The sequence below is a fragment of the Staurois parvus genome, unplaced genomic scaffold (assembly GCF_062004578.1).
Source record: "Staurois parvus isolate SC_StPar_1 unplaced genomic scaffold, SC_StPar_1.0 ptg000174l, whole genome shotgun sequence".
In the NCBI taxonomy this organism is placed as follows: domain Eukaryota; kingdom Metazoa; phylum Chordata; class Amphibia; order Anura; family Ranidae; genus Staurois; species Staurois parvus.
This window is the reverse complement of record NW_028317970.1, coordinates 1,724,143-1,745,134: the sequence shown is the minus strand read 5'-3', so window position 1 is coordinate 1,745,134 and position 20,992 is coordinate 1,724,143. Positions and strand designations below refer to the sequence as shown.

Genomic DNA, 20,992 nt, shown 5'->3' with positions numbered 1-20,992 from the left:
TCTGTATTGAGGAACCAATAGGAATATCATGTTAGACTCCCAGAATCCTCCTCACCTCTCCGGTCAGGTCTGTGTTTTATTAATAGAGATGAGAGTGATGTCATGTGACCTCCCAGAATCCTCCTCACCTCTCCAGTCAGGTCTGTGTTTTATTAATAGAGATAAGAGTGATGTCATGTGACCTCCCAGAATCCTCCTCACCTCTCTGTTCAGGTCTGTTTTTTATTAACCTCCCTGGTGGTATTCCCGAGTGTAGCTCGGGGTAAAGTTTCAGTACCAAAAGCAGTAACCCCGAGCTACACTCGGGCTTACCATGAGATGCTGCATAGGGATCCCCTTCAGCGCTTACCTTGTTCTGCGCTCCCACAATGTGTCCCCTGCAGCGTCCCCGGCCATCTCCTCCGGCCAATGCCGGCATCCTGCTTCTGTGTTTCGGACCCTGTGACGTCGGGCGCCCCGGGAAATTTGAAAATTTTAAAAATGTAATTTTTTTCTAAAAAAATTTTACATAGTAAAACATTGCTGTTTCAATGCATTTCACATACATTTTGTCCCGAGTGCTTTGTCCGGCGCCCTGCCTGCATTTTAACTGTTCTTTCTGCCTGGAAACTGAGAAAAGTTCATGGCGTCCAAAAAGCGGCCCTTTACGTCAAAAGCGGTTTTAGACCGGCTAGAGAACAGCGATAATAAATCAGAACCACTTGCAGAATTGAGTGATAATGATTCGTGGGGGAAATTCCTCATCAGACACCGAAAATGATTTTGTGACTGAGCTCAGCGATGTGCGAACTTGGCGCTCTATTTCACATTTCAGTGTTTTTGGTTTGATTATATTATTGAATTACATTTATTATTATTATTTTTTATGATTATTTATTAAATTATAATTTATGATTTCGGATTTCAAATTTTATCATATCCGGAATGTTTACTAGACTCTTGTTCGGACAGATTTCAGTGAGTTATTCCTAAAAATTACAGGCCTACCATAAAAAACTACATATTTCCATGCAAAAAAATGTACCGCTTTCAGCACCAAAAATCTGAAATAATCATACCGCCAGGGAGGTTAATAGAGATAAGAGTGATGTCATGTGACCTCCCAGAATCCTCCTCACCTCTCCGGTCAGGTCTGTGTTTTATTAATAGAGATAAGTGATGTCATGTGACCTCCCACAATCCTCCTCACCTCTCTGGTCAGCAGGTAGATGATCTCCAGGGTGAGGTTTAGTATCTTCTCAGTCATGTGACTCCGGTCCTCCTCCATCCTCATTGGTGCCATCATGTGATCTATACAGGTCTCCTTGTAGACGGATAACTTTGGGAAATGAAAGTAAGAATGATTTGGATGGTATTGGTCACACAATAATAGGATGTGGGTGTGAGGGGGGAATAGGAGGGTTGCTGGACATGTAAGGACTACTCTCCCCAAGGGAGGACATTTAATCTGAATTGTTTAGCATTTGCTACATCTTGGAGGTCCTGGGACAATCTTGACCTGCCAGATCAGAAATCCCCTTTTCACTGTTAAGTTTTTTAGTCTCTGAACTGGTTTTATGAGTTTTAGATCTGCAGACAAGGAATGATAAATACGATCCTTCTTTTGACTTGTTTGCTCTGAGGCAGTGCTGTGAGGTCAATGTCGGCTCATCATGAGGTCCAGGAAGGGGAACTTGCTGACTTTAATAGCCAGGACTCTGACTGTAAGGCTCCAATCTCTGGCAGCCTGCTGACTGACTGAAGTGATGTCACTGTCACTCTCTGCAATAAGAGAAGGGATTGGATTGGATAGCAGGAGGATGCTACTGGTGTAATAGAGAGCTCTGGGGGAGGAGTCTGTTCTCTTCCCTCCAATGACAACCCATCGTGGGTAGGAGGAGAACAACATAAGGGAGGGGTTAGTTCTCTTCATTACCAAGTATACTGTAATATCCAGGACATTGTACAGAGTGGTGGTGGGTTCCTGGGGCTCTGAATTCCAGCACCGGGCACTGCCAGAGCCTGTGTCATGGGAAGGTATTGGAGTGTCTCCTGAAGATGTTCAGCACTGACCCCTGACTACCTTTTAGTCAATAATGTACCAACAGACCTTATGTAGGAACAAGTGACCACCAAGGGGGGAAAGACTGCCCTCCTTCATTCCACTTGGTATACTGGAAAATAATGAGATGGTAAGAAGGTGAAGGTTGTCTTCCTTTCCTGATAGGAGTTCTGCAAGGAAATCTGGAAAGTAAATACAGGTGGGAGAGCAATCACCAAGAGCCCCCCTCCCTACCTCAGTGTCCCCCTGAGCCTGACAACCTTTTTTTTCCCTCAGAGCTCTGCTTCCCACCAACCCTATCCACCCAGATTCCTTCAGCTACTCTACCCCCTCAAAGCCCCTGAACTCCACTACCCCTTAAGGGACCTTAACCCCTGAGAGACCCCATCAGCTCCTCTACTTCCCTCAGACCCCTCAGTATTTCCCTCCCTCTGACACCAATGATGGAACATATTCTTCATGGCAGGCTGGGGAATGTTTCCTTCCTCCTGAGCAGCAATGTAAGGGGCTCTATGCTCCATACTCCTGACCCCGGCACTCCATCATTGTGTTGGCTGCATAGTGTAATGATTGCCCATTGGCTGCCTGTGTAGTGTCATCATTGCCCTTTGTAGGCCATGTATGGTCAGGATGGTCCTTGTCTTGTCTATTTATTGTCAGTGCTGTTTGTTTAGAGGACCATATTACTAGAATTTATCTCCACAATGAGGAGAATGTTCCGGCCCCGGAAGTGGGGGAATGTTCTGCCCCTGAAGGGGTTCATCTGGGTTCCCACACTATATATGTGTGTATCATCATCTGCTGGAGATAAAAGACGTCACAGTGACTATGGAGGAAGAGGATGGACGTGACTATGGAGGAAGAGGACGGACGTGACTATGGAGGAAGAGGACGGACGTGACTATGGAGGAAGAGGACGGACGTGACTATGGAGGAAGAGGACGGACGTGACTATGGAGGAAGAGGACGGACGTGACTATGAAGGAAGAGGACGGACGTGACTATGGAGGAAGAGGACGGACGTGACTATGGAGGAAGAGGACGGACGTGACTATGGAGGAAGAGGACGGACATGATGGGGGGGGTGTTAATAGGAAATAACATCTTATTACCTCCTCTGCTGCCACTTCCAGCAATGTCTCCTCTGCTTCCTCCCAACTCACCTCTCGGAATGTCTTCTCTGTCCCTGACATCACTTCCTGTCTGTACCTAACATCACTTCCTGTCTGTATTCCATAGAGATGTCCTGTCTGGGGAGTAGAAATGAGATCACCATCTTGTGGAGTTCAGAGGAACTGCAGCCCCAAGAAACGTCCCCTAATAACCATTCCAGCATTGTATCTACCGTACAGAAATACCAGGGAAGATCAAAAAGAACTAAAAAAAGTAAGAAAAATAAACCTAACTCTTATGCAACCAAATGTTTAAATAAGATATTTTACTACAGATAGAAAAGTCTTAAAGACACAGAATACAAGATAAAAACAAAATACCTAATAAAACAGAAACCTCTAAAACAGATCTTTTTGTGTAAAAAAATGCAAAAATACATCCTAAAGTATAAAAATATATATCAATCCACTGATAATGAGGATGTTAGACATAAATTACAAGGATGTAATGGTCACTTAGGAATGGTGGTGGAGATCTCTCAAAATAAGAATACATCCTTGAAAACTGTAAAGCAATAAATAATATATAAACTGGGCCATCCACTTCATCCATAAAGACATTGTGATTGAAGATCTTCTAGATCACATAGAAGGAGGACTCATCCATGATTTCATACATTTGTTTGGAAGGATAGAACAATCCTCAGAAGGGAACATGTAGGATGACAGGAAAGGCTCCTGACTGGTGAGATCCTCCAAACATAATGATGACATCCATGAACTGGAGCGAGCTCGTTGGGGTGATAAAGCCAATCTGGAAACACTGTGTAGACGTTCTCCAAGAACTCAGCACACTCCAGGTGTGGAGAAAGTCTCCAGGTGGGTTTAGCCTGTCATTTATCATAGGTAGAAATGTCCACACATGGACTTCCACAGGGACCCCCAGACTACATATAGAACCTGTACAGTGTCCCCTGTAATGAACTGCTTCCCCCAGGCCCATAGCAGAATGACAGCTGAGCGGGATTTTTCCCATCCTGGGTGGACATCATATGAAGTCCTCCAAGTCTAGTGGCTCTGCTGTATCTTGATATGTCACCTGCTGTGTCCACCAAATGACAGATCATTTTACCAGGCCAGCCCAGTACCATGTGATTGCTATGACCAATCACAGTGATCACATGACAGTTGTACACAATGAATGGCTTTCATTCATAGCCATTCATTGTGTATGTGACGGAGGAAAGGCAGGACAGAACACACAGAGAGGATGACAGACGCACAAAGCTTTATTGAGACAAACAGATGGCAGTCCTTCAATACGGGGGGTGGCAGACAGGGTGGATTTGCCACTAAATGGTAACAAGGGTCCCCACCCACTTATAGTCCACTAGGAGAGCCAAGGGGGTGTCCCTGTAACAGGGGTAGTCCGACACAGGAGAGGGGTGCCTGGGGTCACCACTGTAACAGTTCAGGTAACAGTGGGGAAGCAGGTACTCACGGAGAACAAGGGGTTCAGTCCAGGCTGGGGATAGATCCAGGCAGATTCACGGGGACAGCAGAAGATTCCTCCACAGTGCAGGGATTCCAGGCAGCACAGACAGTTCAGGAGATGAGGAGGAGGATGGGGGATGAGAGAAGCTGGCGCTCAGCACAGCCTTCCCTCACACACACAGCCACGAGAACACACAGGGGGGTTTCCTTGCTCTCTCTTAAGTATTGAGCTGGTAACCGGATACTTCCTGTCGGGTTACCATGGCAATGGGTCCTGTCCAGAGAGTTCAGGAATTTGTGCATGAGGGGGAAGGGAGGAGGGGTCCAGTGTAATTTAATTAGACCATTTGGCCTAGTGACACAGGGGACAATTGGAACAATACAGAGCAGGACTCTGAAGGCATGTGATACAAGGCATTAATAAGGGGATTAATAATTGGTAAGCTCCCATACCGCGACACTCCTCCCCCCTCCTTTTCACAAGTACTGATAAGGGGGACCCAATCGGGTTCCCTGGAAGGCACTTGTGGGGCCTAGCCTAGCTACTGTGGGTCTTGTTGGCGGGAAAGGCCATCAGCATTTTGGTGCTGGCTTCCCCGCCTGTATCGAATGGTAAAGTTGTAGGGCTGGAGGGCCAGGCTCCACCTAAGGAGGCCACAGTAAATCAAAAACGAATTCTCCTGCGCTCTGGGACTCAGACAGGTGGCGAACAGATGGAACCAGGCCTGGAGGGATCGTCCACCAATGCATAAAGGGCTGTGCGGCTCCAAAACAAGGCTGGGGAAGCCCAATCAACACTGCAGAATGAAATGAAAACGAGAAGCGCACCAACCTTGCGCATTACCTCAGTAACCAAAATTTATTAATTGTAAAAAATATACTCACAAACAGCGAATAAAATCAGGCATGTAAGTCCTCACAGGGACTTGAAGATAACATGAGTCCCATCAGGGGAGTGGGTGTTCAGTACACTGATGCGTTTCGAAGGGGGTCCCTTCTTCCTCAGAGCTCAGAAGAAGGGACCCCCTTCGAAACGCGTCAGCTGTTATTCGCTGTTTGTGAGTATATTTTTTACAATTAATAAATTTTGGTTACTGAGGTAATGCGCAAGGTTGGTGCGCTTCTCGTTTTCATTTCATTCCACCTAAGGAGGCGCCCATTGTCCCCGGACACCGGTTCAGCCATGTGAGGGGGTTGTGGTCGGTGACTATGGTGAACTCCCGGCCGTACAGGTAGGGCTGTAGTTTCTTTAGGGCCCAGACTATGGCTAGACACTCCTTCTCCACTGTAGCATAGGCAACTTCCCGGTCCAGTAGCTTGCGGCTGAGGAAGGCAACGGGATGTTCCTCCCCAGCCTCGTTGACTTGGCTGAGGACAGCCCCTAGGCCGTAGGTGGAGGCATCTGTCTGTACGAGGAAGCGTCTGTTGTGGTCAGGGGTGGCCAGGACGGGGTTTCTTGCCAGGGCGGATTTGAGGTCACAGAAGGCGGATTCACAGGCCGAGGTCCAGGTCACCATCCGGGGACTGTTCTTCCGGGTCAGGTTGGTCAGGGGCTGGGCCATGGAGCTAAAATTAGGTACAAATTTACGGTAATAGCCGGCAGTGCCGAGGAATGCCATCACTTGCTTCTTGGTCTGGGGAGTGGGCCAGTCATAAATGGCCTGAACCTTGGCTGGCTCAGGTTTCAGTGTCCCCCCCCCTACTCGGTGCCCGAGGTACTGTACCTCCGCCATTCCCAATTGGCACTTGTCTGGTCTCAGTGTCAGCCCGGCCCTGCAGATGCGGTCTAGGATGGCCCCCACGTGGGCCAGGTGCTCCTCCCACGTGTCGCTAAAGATCGCTATGTCATCTAGGTAAGCGCACGCAAACTCTTGGCATCCCTCCAGTAGCTGGTCCACGACCCGCTGAAAGGTGGCGGGGGCGTTTTTCATGCCGAAGGGCATGACGAGGAATTCATACAGGCCGAACGGGGTAATGAAGGTGGAGCGCTCAACGCCCTCTTTTGTGAGGGTGATTTGCCAGTAACCCTTGCTGAGGTCTAGGGTGCTCACGTAGCGGGCCCCGGCCAGACGGTCCAGCAGGTCGTCTATGCGGGGCATGGGGTAGGCGTCACTAACAGTGTAGTCATTCAACCTCCGGTAATCCACGCAAAAGTGGGTGGTCCCATCCTTCTTTGACACGAGCACCACCGGGGAGGCCCAAGGACTGCGGGAGGGTCGGATGATACCCAGCTGGAGCATCTCGGAGAGTTCTGCTCGGATGGCCGCCTTCACGGATTCGGGGACTCTGTATGGGGCCTGCTGGATGGGTTTCTGACTGTGGGTCTCCACGTGGTGGAGGGCTAACCCGGTGTGACCTGGGGTGGCCGAGAAGGCGATGGCCCGGTCCGCTATCACGGCCCACATCTGGGCCGTCTGGCGGGGGTTCAGCCGAGCCCCTGTTGGAATCTGATCTAGGGGAGTGGTGACTTTGGTGGCTTGCAGGAGATCGGGCAGGGCTCCCTCGTCTGCTACGCCCGTGGAGGCGGGGCAGACAGCGAGCACGGGCAGAGCTCGGTCATGGTACTCCTTCAACATGTTGATGTGGACCGTGCGCTGTTGACGGTTGCGGGCGTCGAGACCAATGACGTAACTAGTCTCGTCTATCTTGCGGAGGACCTTGTAGGGTCCTTCCCAGATGTGCTGGAGCTTATTCTGGGGGTTGGGGATGATCTTGAGCACCTGCTGCCCTTCAGTGAACTCGCGGCCGCGTGCCTTGCAGTCGTACCAGACCTTCTGACGTGTCTGGGCTGAAGGGAGGTGGCCGTGGGCCATGGTGGCCAGGCGGGTCAGCCTTTCCCGTAGCTCGAGAATGTAGGGAACGACGGGGGTACCCGTGTCCTCTATCTGCCCTTCCCAATGTTCCCGGAGCAGGGATAGGGGACCGCGGACCTTCCGCCCGTACAGGAGTTCGAAGGGGGAGAACCCCGTTGACTCTTGCGGTACCTCCCGATATGCAAACAACAGGTGTGGAAGGAGCTTCTCCCAGTCCGCCTCCCCATCAACGAAGGACCTCAGCATGCTCTTCAGTGTGCCATTGAAGCGCTCGCAGAGGCCATTGGTTTGGGGGTGATAGGGAGTGGTCCGGATCGCCCCTACCCCGCACGTGCGCCAGAGGGATTGGACCACCTTGGACATGAACTGGGTACCCTGGTCCATCAGGATCTCGCTGGGGAAACCCACCCGGGAGAAAACGGTGACTAGGGCCTCGGCTACTTTGGGGGCGGAGATGCTGGACAGGGGAACAGCCTCGGGGTAGTGGGTAGCGTAATCCACTACCGTGAGGATGTACCGCTTGCCGGCCTTATTGGGCCGGGCCAGGGGCCCCAGGATGTCTACAGCTACCCGCTGAAAGGGCTCATCAATGATGGGTAAGGGGCGGAGCGGCGCCTTGGGGTGGTCCCCTGGGCGTCCCCTCCTCTGACAGATGTCACAGGTCTGACAGAAGTGGGCTACGTCCTGGGTGATACCTGGCCAGTAGAAGGCTTGGGTCAGCCGCAGCCCCGTTTTCCTCTTACCCAGGTGGCCAGCTACTGGAATGTCGTGGGCTATCTGGAGTAGCGGGAACCGGAACCGTCTGGGCACTATCAGTTGTGTGGGGCTAGCAGAGGGTTGACCCGGGTGGCTTGGGCCTGCTGTGCGGTACAACAACCCCTGCTCCCACCAAAGCTGGCCCCCATCCCCCTCCTGCCGCCCTGCGGCGGCCTGGGTCCTAAACTTAGCCAAGGTGAGGTCTGTGGCTACCTCCCGCTTAAAGGTCTCCCGATCCCAGGTCAGGGGAAGGTCTGAGTCAGGTAGGGGTTCACTCACCATGTCCATGCTGGGGAAAGGTCCTGTGGTGGCTTCATCTGTAGGAGGACCTCGACCTGCTTGGCGCCGGGTCACCGCCCCGACGTACTGGCATCGTAGCTCCTCCAAGTCATTGCCGAGTAGGACATCCGCCGAGAGGCCGCCCATGATGCCGATCTGGCACTGTTGCTCCCCGAACCCATAGTCGAGGTGCACGGATGCCCTGGGGATGTGATGTCTGGCTCCTCCCGCCAGCTCGATGGCGAATCCAGGGCCGGGTTAGATGGCTTCCGGCCGGATCACTTGGGGATGAGCGATGGTCAGGAAGGCCCCCGTATCCCGAAAACCGGTGGCGGGTTGCCTGTCTACCCGCACAGCCTGCAGGTGGCGTTGTTTCTGGGTGGAGTATGTAGCCCCGGGGGGTGGACACTGTAAACCCCCCAGGGTTGGTTGGCGTCTGGGGGGCTCATCCATTTGCTGGGAGGCGGGGGCAGTGGTTCTTCTGCGGGATAAAGTTCCAGGTAGTGAACCGGACGGGTAAAACGCTGGCTTCGAGAGGTGGGACAGTTAGCTTGGAGGTGCCCTGGCTGGTTGCATCCGTAGCAGCGGCGCTCCATGGGGGGCCCTGTGAACCGGGCTCTGGGGGGTGGCCCTGCAGGATTGGCAGTGGTAGGTGGGGGGCCCGTTTTGGCAGAGGTGGCGGGGGGCAGGGCCCTTGACGGCTCAGGGGCCCGCCGTTTCCAGTGTGGCTTGATGGCCAGGATCTCATCAGCCAAGGCACCGGCCTTTGCAAGGGTGGTAGGGGCTTTCTCTCTTACCCATCCGCGCACCTCCGCTGGGCATTGGTTGTAGAATTGCTCCTTTAAGAATGCTTGAATGATTTCTTCTGCGGTGCGGGCCTGTTCCCCCTCTAGCCACCTCCGACAGGACTGCGACATCTTGTGCGCATACATCCTATAGGACGGTTCCGCATGGCAGGGAAGGTCACGGAAGCGCGCCCGGTGCACTTCTGGGGTCACCGCATAATATTCCAACACAGTCTGTTTGACCCGGGCATAATCCCGGCCATTCACATAGTCCAGAGTGCGGTAGGCCGCAGCTGCACCCCCTTCTAACAGACCCACGAGGTGCCGTATCCAATCCATGCTTGGCACCTCCATGAGCTGGCACTGCTGCTCAAAGTCCTGAAAGAACCCCTCCACATCCCCGGTGGCTTCGTTGAAGGGTTTAAAGTCCTTGCGGCTGACCCGGGGAGGGGGGTATCCCGCGGCCCTGGGGCTGGACGGGCAGCTTAGGTCACGGTGGCTCCCTTGGCTCTCTCTTTCATGCGCCCTCCGGATAGCCTCTCGCTTGTCCTCTGCTGTGGCGTCTGACCCCAGGAGGGCCATCTCTTCCTCCACCCGAGTAAGCCAGGGGCTCTTGGGCCCTGGATCCTTGCGTGCTGGGGAGGCTGGGGTTGATCTGCTTTTTCTCGGAGCGTCCTGGGGGTCCGCCTCCTTAATGGCGGTGATCAGATCCTCTTTGGCTAGGCCCCTCCAGGAAACGGCCAGCTCCTCAGCCCTCTCCTGCAGACATGCCACAGTCCACTTCCTGTATTCGCTGGGCCGGGCCTGTTCCTGCATCCGCTGGCTTTCGCTGTCTGTCATCTCCTCAGTGTCCTGATCCCACCGCTGCCAACCAGTATGTGACGGAGGAAAGGCAGGACAGAACACACAGAGAGGATGGCAGATGCACAAAGCTTTATTGAGACAAACAGACGGCAGTCATTCAATACGGGGGGTGGCAGACAGGGTGGATTTGCCACTAGAGGGTAACGAGGGTCCCCACCCACTTATAGTCCACTAGGAGAGCCAAGGGGGTGTCCCTGTAACAGGGGTAGTCCGACACAGGAGAGAGGTGCCTGGAGTCACCACCGTAACAGTTCAGGTAGCAGTGAGGAAGCAGGTACTCACGGAGAACAAGGGGCTCAGTCCAGGCAGGGGATAGATCCAGGCAGATTCACGGGGACAGCAGAAGATCCCTCCACAGTGCAGGGATTACAGGCAGCACAGACAGTCCAGGAGATGAGGAGGAGGATGGGGGATGAGAGGAGCTAGCACTCAGCACAGCCTTCCCTCACACACACAGCCAGGAGAACACACAGGGGGGTTTCCTTGCTCTCTCTTAAGTATTGAGCTGGTAACTGGATACTTCCTGTCGGGTTACCATGGCAATGGGTCCTGTCCAGAGAGTTCAGGAATTTGTGCACAAAGGGGGAAGGGAGGAGGGGTCCAGAGTAATTTAATTAGGCCATTTGGCCAGTGACACAGGGGACAATTGGAACAATACAGAGCAGGACTCTGAGGGCATGTGATACAAGGCATTAATAAGGGGATTAATAATTGGCAGGCTCCCATACCGCGACAGGGATTATCAGTGATCACTCCACTAGGGGACGGCCCACAGTACATATACTGCCACAAAGCGGCCCCTGTGTGCAGGATCATGTTTATAACCGGCATCCTGTTTACTTGCTAGGGGGCCGTGTGCGGCATTCTACCGTCCTACCCGCGGCACGATCGTGGCCACGGGTGTCAATCAGTGGGTCCTGGACGGTGATTACTCGCAGGAGCCTGGTGATTGCCAGCAAACACTGACAGGCAGGAAGGCTGCATTGTTTTCAATGCAGCTCTCCTCCATGTCAGTTTTCAGCACACTGTTCCGGAGAGCAGCTTTCAGCTTTCCGGATCAGTGTGTTCCTGTGAAGCACACCTCCCCCCCGCCCACTAGTAAAACTCTCCCCTCACAAAGGTAACCCTTTGATTGCCTAAAAATGTTAATCCCGTCCTCCCCAGTGCCATTAGTACAGTGTCAGTGTTTTTTTTTTTTGCACTGATCACTGTATTGGTGTCACTGGGGATGTCAGTGATCCCAAGTCAGTTCCCCCCAGTGTCAGAATGTCCGCCGCAGTCCCGCCATAAGTCGCTGATCGCAGCTATTGTTAGTATAAAAGTTAAAAAAAATCCATTATCTATACCGCCATTTAGCAAAGACACAGAGCAGAATACATTTTGGATGAAATTTATGACAAAATTTGATTTTTAAATTTTTTTACTGGACATGTTTTATAGCAAAAAGTCCAAAATATTGTTTTTTTTCTCAAAATTGTCAGACCTTTTTTTCATAGTGCAAAAAATAATAACAGCACAGGCAATAAAATACCACCAAAATAAAGCTCAATTTGTTGGGAAAAAAATGACGTAAATTTCACTTTGGTGCAGTGTTGCATGACTGCGCAATTGTCAGTTAAAGTAATGCAGCGCCGTAACAAACGGCTTCCTGACCGCCCTATAGCAGAAATACTGCTACAGGCAGCACAGGTGTGCAAAAAGTCACATATATATACGTGATTCGCGCTTCCGTGGTTTTCACGCCCCTCCCAGGTGGCATCAGATTGCCCGTCAGTACACCAGTCATCACATTTAACCCCTTGATTGCCAGGAAGACGCTCATACACAATAAACCTCCATTGCTAGTATGGTGTCTGAACGGATCTATATCGTTGATCAGGTCAGCACTATACCAGCGTTCACATTAGTATAGTGTCCCCAAAAACGCAGCGTTAGCAGGATCAGCCCCGGCACCTGCCAACACCTGCGTTTAGCCCCTACGCTTACCCCTCCTTCTCCTCCAGCAAGTGCAGTGTTAGTAGGTCACTGTCACTGATACATTGCACACAAAACCGCAGTGTTGGCAGAATCAGGCCTGATCTCTGTTTTCACTTGCCAGAAAATTTGATGACTCTGATATGCAGCAGAGTGCCAGTACTAGTGCCGCGCTACCTTTTGGTTAACTGGCGAGCACCAACGGTCTAGTACATCCTGGTCTTTCACATATCAGCACTTCAGTATCACTTGGTGACGTGGCGAGTCCCATAAGTGCAGTACAAGCTGGTGCAGTGGTGAGCACAAGTATTGTCCCGCAGCCACCAAGAATTCACACACAGACCTATAGAGTCCCAAGTATCCTTCCAGATGTGCTTGCAAATCCCGATTGACAGCCTACAAATTCTGCAGCACCGTACTTCCCCCTTTTACTGCCCAACCCAGAATTCAGGTGGAAACAGCAAATTTAACTCCTCCGCTTGATTTTTGGAGCTGTTTTTCACAGAATATCTGTATGCGTTGATTGTGGATCAAAGCAATTTTAATGCACAACAATTTATCACCGCCAACCCAAATTCAAACCTTGCCAGACCATTCGCATGGAAACCCATTACGGTTTCCGAATTAAAAATTTTTTGGGGGCCTAACCCTCAACATGGACATTACTAAAAGAAATGAATTGTGGTTGTATTGGTCCACAGACCTGATTCATCATATGCCGTGTTCTCTGCTGCCATGGCCAGGCATAGATATGAGAGTATAATGTGTTTTATACATTTCAGCGACAATACACTCTGTCATCCTCGGGGTGACTCTGAATTTGACCGGCTCCACAAAATTCGTCCCCTTGTAAATCACCTCAACCAAAAATTTGCAGATGTCTATACTCCCCAGCAAAACATCTGCGTTGATGAATCACTCATTAATTTTTCTGGCCGCCTTGCATTCAAACAATTTCTCCCTGCAAGCGTGCCAGATATGGGGTCAAGATGTAGAAGACCTGTGAGAGGACAACAGGCTATACTTATAAGTTTTGGATTTATGAGGGAAAAGATAGTCACGTGGAGCCCCCTGGATGCCCAGACTACATGGGGAGCAGTGACAAGATAGTTTGGGACTTGGTGTCATCATTTCTCCATATGGGGTACCACTTATACGTGGACAATTTTTATTCAAGCGTGCCACTATTTAGACATTTGTACAATCTTGGAACTGGTGTATGTGGCAAAGTGTGACCTAATGTGTGCCCACCACTAGAAGTGGGTGGAATCAGGGCGGTATATTCTAATGGTGGGCATACCACACACTTTTACTGGCAGAGATTTCTTCTCTTTTTTTATTCAGCCCACACTCTACATACAAAAAAAAAAAAAGAACATAGCATATATACCCAACAAGGACCAGCGACGTACTTGTACATCACTGTGCTTTGAATGGTTATACCAGAATGATGCCTACAGCTGCAGGCCTCATCCAGGTATCAATTTTTCAGCCAGCGATTGGTTTTCATGTAAAAGCAATCCTAGTGGCTAAGTAGCTGCAGCATTTCTTTAACAAACAGCAGGATATGATGCCCCCCTCCCCCGCTGCCTTCCACGGCCTTCTCGGGCAGTCCCGTGCCATCGTGGGAACCTGAGAATGCAGCCGGTGTTTCTGCCAGCTGACCATAGAGCTGATTGGAGACCAGAATGGTGCCAATCATCTCTATAGTCTAAGAAATCAGAAGCTACGAGCATTTCATCACTTCAGTTTTGCAGGATATAAACAGCGCCATTTGTAAATTGGGAAAGCATCTGATCACCGATCTTGGCTTGATTAGATAATGTAAGGGCAGAGGAGATATCCAGAGTCTGATAGACCCCAGATTTCTCAAAAAAGAATATATGACAATGCCCGATGAAGTTATCGGGGATATTTGCATTCCCTGTGATAGCATTAAAAGTGATTAAAAAAAAATGAAAGGGACAGTGTAAAAATAATTTAAAAAATCAAAATAACTTACAAAAAAAAAGTACCCTCTTCCCCTCCCCCCCACACACATGTGCATCTGCGTTCACGAGCATTGACCCTGTGCCAGTATGTAAACAGCGGTTGCACCATGCATGTGAGGTATCACCACGAACGTCAGATGAAGGGCAGTAATTCTAACATTAGACCTCCTCTGTAAATCTAAAATGGTAGCTTGTAAAAGTTTTTAAAGCGTTGCCTATGGATATTAAAAATGTATGCAGTTTGTCGCCATTGCACGGGGCATGTGCAGTTTTAAAACATGTCATGTTTGGTATCTATTTACTCAGCATATCATCATATTTTATATTTTACCAAATAATTGTACAAAATATTGTGTTTTTATGCATTAAAAGTAAAAAAACTGTATTTAAAAAAAAAAATTGTGTTTGAAAATTGCTGCACGAGTACAATGTGACATAAAGAAATTCAGTACTATGTGACATAAAAAATTGCAGCACCTACCATTTTATTCACTAGGGTGATTGACAAACAAACTTTTTTTTACACAAAATTGCACTTAAATGATTTATTGCTCACACAAGCCATGGGTATATGTGGAATTACTCCCCAAAATACATTCTGCTACTTCTCCCGAGTATGGGGGTACCACATGTGAGAGACATTTTGTCAGTCTAGCCAAGTACAGGACCCCAAAATCCAATAACCACCTTCAGGCTTTTAAAGGGCTTTATTTCCTCATTACACTTCCTGACTATCTATCACAGTTTCGGAGGCCCTGAAATGTCAGGATAACACCAAACCCCCCAAATGACCCCTTTTTGGAAAGTAGACACCCCAAGGAATTTGATAAGAAGCATGGTGAGTATTTTGCAGATCTCGTTTGTTGCCACAAGTTTTTGAAAATTGAAGAAAAACAACAAAAACATGTTTTCTTTTCTTTTTTAATATTTCAAAACCTTGTGAGAAAAAATGAGATCTGCAAAATACTCACCATGCCTCTTTTTTAAATTCCTTGGGGTGTCTACTTTCCAAAAAGGGGTCATTTGGGGGGGTTGGTGCTATCCTGGCATTTCAGGGCCTACGAAACTGTGATAGGTAGTGAGGAAGTGAAATGAGGAAGTTACGCACCTTCAGGCTTTCAAAGTGGTCATTGGATTTCAGGATCCTGTATGTGGCTAGGCTCCCAAAAAGTCTCACACATGTGGTACCCCCATACTCGGGAGAAGTAGCAGAATGTATTTTGGGGTGTAATTCCTTATATACCCATGGCTTGTGCGAGAAATATATCATTTAACCTCCCTGGCGGTATGATTATTTCAGATTTTTGGTGCTGAAAGCGGTACCATTATTTTGCATGGAAATTTGGCGTTTTATATTGTAGGCCTGTAATTTTTAGGAATAACTCACTGAAATCTGTCCGAACAAGAGTCTAGTAAACATCCCGGGATGATAAAACTTGAAACACAAAATCATAAATTATAATTTAATAAATAATCATAAAATATAATAATAATAAATGTAATTCAATAATATAATCAAACCAAAAACACTGAAGTGTGAAATATAGCGCCAAGTTCGCACATCACTGAGCAAAGTCGCAGAATCGTTTTCAGTGTCTGATGACGAATTTCCCCCACCAATCATTATCACTCAATTCTGCAAGTGGTTCTGATTTGCTATCGCTGTTCTCTAGCCGGTCTAAACCGCTCTTGACCTAAAGGGACGCTTTTTGGACGCCATGGACGTTTCTCAGTTACCAGGCAGAAAGAACAGTAACAATGCAGGCAGGGCGCCGGACAAAGCACTCGGGACAAAATGTATGTGAAATGGTTTGATACAGGAATGTTTTACTATGTGATTTTAGTGATTTTTGTGAATGTCACTTTTTGTCATTTTCAAATTTCCCGCCGTTCCGTCCCCCGTACGTCCCGACGCTCGCAGGGGACGGAACCCAGATGACAGATGCCAGCATCCGCCGGATTACATTGCCGGAGACACTGCAGGGGGGACATCGCGGGAGCGCAGGACAAGGTAAGTGATCGAGGGATTGTGGAGCAGCACCGCATAGTATTCCCGAGTGTAGCTCGGGGTTACCGCTTGTGGTGCTGAAACTTTACCCCGAGCTACACTCAGGAATACCGCCAGGGGGGTTAAATGACAACTTTGGGTTAAAAAAAAGTAATTTTCCAAAAGCTTGTGGAAAAAAAAAAATCTTCCATGGACTCAATATGCCTCTCAGCAGATAGCTTAGGGTGTCTACTTTCCAAAAGGGGTCATTTGGGTGTGTTTGTACTGTCCTGGTATTTTAGCACCTCAGGAAATGTAATGAGCAGTCAGAAAGTAAAAGCTGTAAATTCCATTATCTCTCCCATAGTTTGTAGACGCTATAACTTTCACACAAAGCTATCAATATACAATTATTGGGATTATTTTTAACCAAAAACATGGAGCAGAATATTTTAGTATTTTTTTATATTTTTATGACAGAAATGAGAAAATGTCATTTTTTTAAAAACTTTTTTCGTTTATAGCACCAAAAATAAAAATTGCACAGGTGATCAAATACCACTTAATTTCTATTTGTGTGAAAAAAAGGATGTAAATTTCATTTATTTACTGTATTGCATGACCGCGCAATTGTCAGTTAAACTAGCACAGTGCTGTATAGCAAAGAAATGGTGTAAATTCCATTATCTCTCCCATAGTTTGTAGACGCTATAACTATCACACAAAGCAATCAATATACACTTATTGGGATTTTTTTCACTAAAAACATGGAGCAGAATACATTTTGGCCTAAATGTATGACTAACTTTGAGTTTACTATATATTTTCTATAGCCGAAAGTAAACAATTTTGTTTTTCTACAAAATTTTCGGTCTTTTTTTATTGTAGTGCAAAAAATAAAAAGCGCACAGGTGATCAAATACCACCAAAAGAAAGCTCTATTTGTGTGAAAAAAAGGATGTAAATTTTGTTTGGGTGCAGCATTGCATGACCGCGCAATTATCAGTTGAATTAGTGCAGCACTAAGTAGCAAAAAGAGGCGTGGTCATTAAGGGGGCAAATCCTCTGGAGGGGGAGGGGTTAAACATGTCCAGCAAAAAGATAATAAAAATCAAATTTTGTCATAAATTTCGTCCAGAATGTATTCTGCTCCGTGTCTTTGCTAAAATAAAATCCCAATCCGTGTAAATGAATCGGTTTATGTGAAAGTTATAACATCTACAAATGGCGGGATAGATACTGGAGTTGTATTTTTGTTACTAGTGTGATAGATATTTTGGGCCTACAGTAATTTTTACCATCATTGTGAACTTTTGATAGAAGTCTCAGTCTCAGTTCCTGCAACTTCCCAGAACTGCACTTTCTAAGTGGACATTGACTGTGTATAAGATTTCCCATGTGTTTTATCACCCCAACACCCCCCATGAAGATTTCCTGTAGAGGTTTATGGCAGTATGGTCACCTAGCTGATGTAAGGAATAAGCCCCGGACCCGTCATTCCTAACACCTCCTAGAGAGTGTTGTCATCCATCTTCCTGCGGGAACTGAATTCAGAGGAGGTACGATCAGCGATTGTCATCCATCTTCCTGCAGGAACTGAATTCAGAGGAGGTATGATCAGCGACTGTCATCCATCTTCCTGCAGGAACTGAATTCAGAGGAGGTACGATCAGCGACTGTCATCCATCTTCCTGCAGGAACTGAATTCAGAGGAGGTACGCTCAGCGATTGTCATCCATCTTCCTGCGGGAACTGAATTCAGAGGAGGTAAGATCAGCGATTGTCATCCATCTTCCTGCAGGAACTGAATTCAGAAGAGTAATGATCAGCGATTGTCATCCATCTTCCTGCAGGAACTGAATTCAGAGGAGTAATGATCAGCGATTGTCATCCATCTTCCTGCGGGAACTGAATTCAGAGGAGGTATGATCAGCGATTGTCATCCATCTTCCTGGGGGAACTGAATTCAGAGGAGGTATGATCAGCGATCGTCATCCATCTTCCTGCGGGAACTGAATTCAGAAGAGTAATGATCAGCGATTGTCATCCATCTTCCTGCAGGAACTGAATTCAGAGGAGTAATGATCAGCGATTGTCATCCATCTTCCTGCGGGAACTGAATTCAGAGGAGGTATGATCAGCGATTGTCATCCATCTTCCTGCGGGAACTGAATTCAGAGGAGGTACGATCGGTGATTGTCATCCATCTTCCTGCGGGAACTGAATTCAGAGGAGGTATGATCAGCGATTGTCATCCATCTTCCTGCGGGAACTGAATTCAGAGGAGGTATGATCGGCGATTGTCATCCATCTTCCTGCGGGAACTGAATTCAGAGGAGGAATGATCAGCGAATGTCGTAGAAAGGATGGCGCTCTACTTCCTGCACTCTGTGCTTTCCATCCCCCATCAACCAATCACAATGTGTCCACAATCACCATGGAAATGATCAGATCAATGAAACGTTTGTCATAGACAGACCATCATGTGCCGATCATATACACAGACATTTGTATCACGGGAAACATACAAGAAGAAACATGTATGGAGAAAGACATGGGAAAGTCCCAATATGTGCATTCACCAATCACTCCTTCATTCCCGGTATACACACAATTCCATTGCTTCCATGTGTACACCATCAGTCACTCTTCTAGAATTGGGACATTTTATTACCACCCACTTCTTCGGTGATCCCCACCATGCAAGTATTGTCCTCACCTACAACTGTGGGCCTAATGAGTGCTTGGAACATTTGTCCACAAAGTATTAATAATAGACCTCCAAGTGTTTGTGAAATCTCCCACCACAAATGTACTCAGCCAATCACAGGGCAGGACTCCATTTTTATTCTTCTCCTGCCATCAATGACCAACCTGGTCCCACACTTCATCCATGTCTTTGGGGACCTCTGATCTCCTTATGAACTGTTTCTTCCATGATGAAGATCAGCCATGGAGTATATCTGAGGTGTATATCAGGGTGTGCTTCTTCCCCACATGAGAGCTGGGATGTCCAGCAACATTCATCTAGAAGACATTTCCCACACTCAAGGCACTAATACACCTCCAGGGTTGTGTGGGACCCCTGATGTACAGGAGGACAGGACTTCAGTGCGGAACATTTCCCTCACTCAGGAGTGGAAAGTAGCTTCTCCCTCATGTGCAAACTGTGATGTTTGTAAAGATGGGACTTCTGTGAAAAACATTTCCCACACTCAGGACAGGAATACGGCTTCTCCCCTGTATGAGATCGCTGATGTGTATAAAGACTGTACTTCACTGAAAAAAATTTCCCGCACTCAGAACAGGAATACGGCTTCTCCCCTGTGTGAGATCTCTGATGTCTGTAAAGATGAAACTTTTGTGAAAAACATTTCCCGCACTCAGAACAGGAATACGGTTTCTCCCCTGTGTGAGATCTCTGATGTTTGTCAAGATCAGACTTCTCTGAAAAACATTTCCCACACTCAGGACAGGAGTACGGCTTCTCCCCTGTGTGCAATCTCTGATGAGTGTAAAGACTGGATCTATCCGAAAAACATTTCCCGCACTCAACGCAGGAATATGGTTTCTCCCCCGTGTGAGATCTCTGATGTGTGTAAAGACTAGACATGTCTGCAAAACATTTCCTGCACTCAAGACAGGAATATGGCTTTTCCCCCGTGTGAGACCTTTGATGTCTGTAAAAATGTGACTTTTCTGAAAAACATTTCCCACACTCAGGACAGAAATATGGCTTCTCTCCCGTGTGAGATCTCTGATGTCTGTAAAGACTGGACTTCACAGCAAAACATTTCCTGCACTCAAGACAGGAATATGGTTTCTCCCCTGTGTGAGATCTTTTATGCACATTAAGAACAGATTTACAATGGAAACCTTTCCCGCACTCAGGACAGGAGAATCTCTTCCCTATTGGAAGGCCGGCCCGGTCCCGCACAGTCTGAGGTTCCTCAGGATACGAGGAATCCGATGGTCCATCTACACTGGGTGGTGCCGGATGGACATTGGAGGGAGCCGGGTTTTCTCCTGGACTATACTGTGTGATGTCCTCATCTTCTACTTTCCAGTCTGGAGACAAAGTGAGACAATCCTCGGAGGTTTTCCTCATCTCCCGGCCATGGACTAAAATACAAAGACAAAGAGGATTACTAGACAGGAGCTGATTGGTTTCCCCAAACCAGGACTCCGCCCACATCAGGCAGCTTGGTCTCTGAGGAGTTTACAATTCCACCCTCAAGGTGTCACGGTCGCCCCCTCGCCTGCTGTCCCTTCCTCCCCCTCCCCTCAGTTCAGGTGGCCTGCAGCAGCTCCCCCCTCACTCTCCTTTGATCCTCCTCCCTCCCTTCCCCTTGCAGATTTCTCACATCCTGCACAAGGAGAAAACGCCCCCTGTGGTGCGGGAAGCACCTCTCCTCAGCGAAGCTGCCGAGGAGTTAGGTACCCCACTGGACCCGCATAGCACGGGCCTCCAGGGTGTCTCTGAACCCCCCCCGGTGGGCGCAACATGGGAACAAGGCTTCCCATGCTCTGCGCCTGCCAGAGACAAAGGGCGCGCTCCCTGAGCACGGCCAGAGTGAGGGGGGCGTGCCTCATTGCCCCGACAACCCGACACTGGACCGGCCATTGCCAGGGCAACCAGGAAGCATCCTGCTCCGGCATAAGAGGACCAGAGCGGGACCCGGGAGGTTGTTGGTCCCCTGCACATCACCGTGAGTAGCTATTGGAAGATCTGAGCTGAGGCCAGACCCCCACAGCCAGACCCAGCTGAGTACTTTGCTGATCCCTGGGGGCTAGAGGTGCCTGCTGTCTGCTGTGTACCAAAGAGTACTCCTGCCTGCTATCCATTGTGTGCCAACGAGTACTCCTGCCTGCTATCCATTGTGTGCCAACGAGTAC

General features: G+C 48.6%; 1 pseudogene; it reads left to right on the top strand.

The window, feature by feature from the left end:
* LOC149462496 (uncharacterized) overlaps positions 1 to 20,992 on the top strand; it is a 124,880-nt pseudogene that overhangs the window by 81,919 nt on the left and 21,969 nt on the right.